We start from the raw sequence: 4,956 nt of genomic DNA, 5'->3' as shown, positions 1-4,956 counted from the left end.
CCTACAGCGCCATCTGCTACCAGGATGACTATACTGCAGTGTTGAGTTTTCACACTGTTCTTGTGATTTACAAACCCCGTTTCCATATGAGTTGGGAAATTGTGTTAAATGTAAATATAAATGGAATACAATGATTAGCAAACAATTTTCAACCCATATTCAGTTGAATATGCTAAAAAGGCAACATACTGTATTTCCTTGAATTGCCGCAGGTCATATAGTATGCGCCTGCCTTGAATTATTGCCGAGTCAAACTCGCTTCGCAAAATAATTAGCGCATACTTAGTATTAACACCGGGTCAAACTTGTGACGTCTAAAAGTGACACTTCCCCTGTCATCATTTTCAAAATGGAGGAGGCTGATTTCAATGCCGGTAATTTAAAATCGCATAAAGGGAAGAATATTATATTCAGTAGGATTTAAGGTCCAAGCTTACATCACACTCAAATTTCTACTGCATGCCTTTGGTAAGTGCCGGAGTGAGAATAAGTTTTAAAATAATTAGCGCATGCTTACTTTTAATTACCGCATGCCTTTGGTAAGCGCAGGAGTGAGGTTTTAAATGAATTAGCGCCCCGGCGGCAATTCAAGGAAATACGGTATTTGATGTTCAAACAAGTAAACATTTTTTTTTTTGCAAATAATCATTAACTTTAGAAATTGATGCCAGCAACACGTGACAAAGAAGTTGGGAAAGGTGGCAATAAATACTGATAAAGTTGAGAAATACTCATGAAACACTTATTTGGAACATCCCACAGGTGTGTAGGCTAATTGGGAACATGCGGGTGCCATGATTGGGTATAAAACCAGCTTCCATGAAATGCTAAGTAATTCTCAAAGAAGGAATGGGGCGAGGGTCACTAATTTGAAAACAAATTGTCGAACAATTTTAGAAGAACATTTCTCAACGAGCTATTGCAATGAATTTACGGAGTTTACCATCTACGGCCCGTAAAATCATCAAAAAGTTCAAGTACAGACCTTTGATCCCTCAGGCGGTACTGCATCAAAAACTGACATCAGTGTGTAAAGGATATCACTACATGGGCTCAGGAACACTTCATAAAACCACTGTCAGTTACTACAGTTGGTTGCTAAATCTGTAAGAGCAAGTTAAAACTCTGCTATGCAAAAAGAAAACGCATTAATCAACAACACCAAGAATGCCGCTGGCTTTGCTGGGCCCGAGCTCATCTATGATGGACTGATGCAAAGTGGAAAAGTGTTCTGTGGTCTGATGAGTCCACATTTCAAATCATTTTTGGAAACTGTGGACGTGGTGTCCTCGGGAACAAAGAGGAAAATAACCATCCAGATTGTTATAGGCGCAAAGTTCAAAAGCCAGCATCTGTGATGGTGTGGGGGTGTATTAGTGCCTAAGGCATGGGTAACTTACACATCTGTGAAAGCACCATTAATGCTGAATGGTCCATACAAGTTTTATAGCAACATATGTTGTCATCCAAGCAACGTTATCATGGACGTCCCTGCTTATTTCAGCAAGACAATGCCAAGCCACGTGTTACAACAGCATGGTTTCATAGTAAAAGAGTGCGGGTACTTTCCTGGCCTGCCTGCAGTCAAGACCTGTCTCCCATTGAAAATGTGTGGCACATTATGAAGCGTAAAATACGACAGCGGAGACCCCGGACTGTTGAACGACTGAATGGGAAAGAGTTCCACTTTCAAAGCTTCAACAATTAGTTTCCTCAGTTCCCAAACGTTTATTCAATCAATCAATCAATCAATCAATCAATCAATCAATCAATGTTTATTTATATAGCCCTAAATCACAAGTGTCTCAAAGGGCTGCACAAACCACCACGGCATCCTCGGTAGAGCCCACATAAGGGCAAGGAAAAACTCACCCCAGTGGGACTTCGGTGACAGTGACAATGATTATGACTATGAAAAACCTTGGAGAGGACCTCATATGTGGGCAACCCCCCTCCCCCCTCCCCCTCCCCATGATATTGTGAAAGTCCAATCCATAGTGGATCTTACATAATGGGGAGAGTCCAGTCCAAAGTGGATCCAATATAGTAGCGAGAGTCCTGTCCAAAGTGGAGCCAGCAGGAAACCATCCCTAGCGGAGGGGGATCAGCAGCGCAAAGATGTCCTCATCAAATACACAGGCGAGCGGTCCATCCTGGGTCCCGACTCTGGACAGCCAGTACTTCATCCATGGCCACCGGACCTGTGTCCCCCCCCTCTAGTTTCTTCTGTAAACCATGGGGTACGCCTTTTTGGAGCCTTTTTTAACTTCAGCGGTGCTGTACTATCAATGGTTTCGTGCAGGGCGTCATTAAAGTTGTTGGTGATGTTATCAATAGAGCCCACACATTTTGGGAATGGTGCCATTACCGAGGGCAGTAGGCCAGCAAGAGTCGTCGTTGTGGCAGCATTAATGTTGCAGCTGCTATAGCAGTTATTATTATTATTAGCTTGCTGAACATGGGTCTGAACTTGGAATTTTATAAGGTAATGATCGGACATTACCTTAGTATACAGGAGTATCATAACTTTGGAAACAGTGATACCCCTGACAAGCACTAGGTCTATCGTATTACCGTTGCGATGTGTGGGTTCATTTATTATTTGTGTAAGACCACAGCTATCAATTATAGTCTGGAGCGCCACGCACGGTGGGTCCGATGGGGTATTCATATGGATATTAAAGTCCACCATTATAATTATATTATCGATGTGCATCACTAGATCAGCAACGAACTCTGAGAATTCACTGATAAAGTCCGAGTAGGGCCCTTGGGGGTGGTAGATAACAGCCAGGTATAGAGGCAGCGGTGTGACAGACCTCATATTAAGCACCTCAAACGATTGATATTTATTATTTAGGTTAGGACTAAGGTTAAAGTTTTCGTTGTATATTGGTGCGACACCCCCGCCCCTTTTAAGGGGACGGGCAATATGCGCATTTGTGTAGTTAGGAGGAGATGCCTCATTTAGCGCAAAAAAGTTGTCTGGTTTAAGCCAGGTTTCGCTGAGACCGGTGACGTTAAGATTGTTGTCTCTAATGACCTCATTAACTAATAACGTTTTGGGAGACAATGATCTTATGTTTAAAAAGCCCATATTATAGGTAGTGGGCTGTTTTAAGGTGTTTTTAATCAAATTATCCGTAGTAGCAATATTAATAATGTTGCGTTTATTATGCGTAGTGCACTTAAAATAATTACGACCATATCTAGGAATTGATATGACGGAAATCTTTAGATTGTTTGCTTGGTGCTGCGATAAACTGAACGCATCATAATTTGCCACCTCAGTAGAACGCATGTCCAACTCTAACACAGTTATGGCAGAAAAAAAATGATGTGAGTTGTGTATTATTCTAAGAGAATTGCTATGTGTGCAAGGATTATCCAGCCTGGCGCTGCCTAGTTCTAACTTAACTCACTCCTCACCCAGACGCGCAGGCTCTATAATTGCCTGTGGCCGGAATTGCTCTAGTGCAGTTAGTGAAGTGTGACTTAAACTGAAATCTATGTTCCTAGACAAGGTGATAGCGCCTTCCCGGTTAGGGTAAAGGCCGTCTCTCATCAGCAAGCCAGGTTTGCCCCAGAAAGAGGGCCAATTATCAATATACGTTAGTCCCTGTTGTCTACAGAAGCTAGCCAGTCACTTATTAAGCAAGACTAATCTGCTATATCTCTCATCATTGCCTCTCGCAGGCAGGGGGCCAGAGACAATTACTCATTGCCTGGACATGTTTCTAGCGAGATCACAAGTCCTGGCTATGTTTCTCTTTGTAATCTCTGACTGTCTCATCCTAGTGTCATTGGAGCCAACGTGTACAACTATGTTCGCATAACTAGTGGTGCGATTAGTGTTTACTAGGCCTGTTGCGAGTTATCTCCCTAAGATTAGCTTCAATGTCAGGTGCTCTGGCCCCGGAAATACACTTAATTGTGGCTGGTTTATTGAGTATTGTTAAAAGAAAAGATGATGTAACACAGTGGTGAACATGCCCTTTCCCAACTACTTCGGCACATGTTGCAGCCATGAAGTTAATTATTATTTGCAAAAATAATAAAGTGATGCGTTTGAACATAAAATACCTTGTCTTTGTAGTGCATTCAATTGAATATGGGTTGAAAAGGATTTGCAAATCATTGTATTCCGTTTATATTTACATCTAACACAATTTCCCAACTCATATGGAAACGGGGTTTGTAATTCAAAATACATTCAGGCCCATTAAGACAAATGTTTCAATAATATATCCAACATTTTCGACTATTGTAGATTAATTAATGAATACATTTGATTTACCCATGTGGTAAAATATTGTTTTATTATATATAACACAAATATCAAGCCCTTCTCCTTATGTCTGGTGACTTTAATCATGCCACTCTTTCTGCCACCCTGCCCGCCTTCACACATTATGTGAAGTGCCACACAAGGGACAGTAAAACTTTGGACTTGCTGTATGCTAATGTCAAAGAAGCACAAACAGTCCCCAAACCCAACTCCCTGCCCCCTCTTGGATGCTCTGATCACGACCTTGTTCATCTTCTGCCACACTGAATCCCTGTGGCGAAAAAACAGCCTCCACAAAGGAGAAGTGTGTTGAGGGAATTAAATTATGGAATGGATTAACCAAAATAAATCAAACAAAGTACCAACATGATTCAGTGTAAGAGACTGTTCAAACTACAGGTGTTCACAGAACAAGAATTATGATGAATATCTAGAACCCTTTTTTATTTTTTTTTTCATTGAGACAAAGATAATGTATGTATTTAATATTTTTTTACTCACTATTGTATATTATTCGTTTGTTATTTATTTATATTGTTCACTGGTACGTTACCGAGAACAAGAAAATAGGATGAAATTGCTATGGTATGAAAAGGAATTAAATAAATTCAGCTTTTTCCTACTCCTTTTTGTACGTGCTGTAATGAAACAACTGGATGTATGTGATA

This window comes from Nerophis ophidion, linkage group LG11 (genome assembly GCF_033978795.1).
Source record: "Nerophis ophidion isolate RoL-2023_Sa linkage group LG11, RoL_Noph_v1.0, whole genome shotgun sequence".
Classification (NCBI taxonomy): domain Eukaryota; kingdom Metazoa; phylum Chordata; class Actinopteri; order Syngnathiformes; family Syngnathidae; genus Nerophis; species Nerophis ophidion.
Note: the sequence above shows the minus strand (reverse complement) of the source record.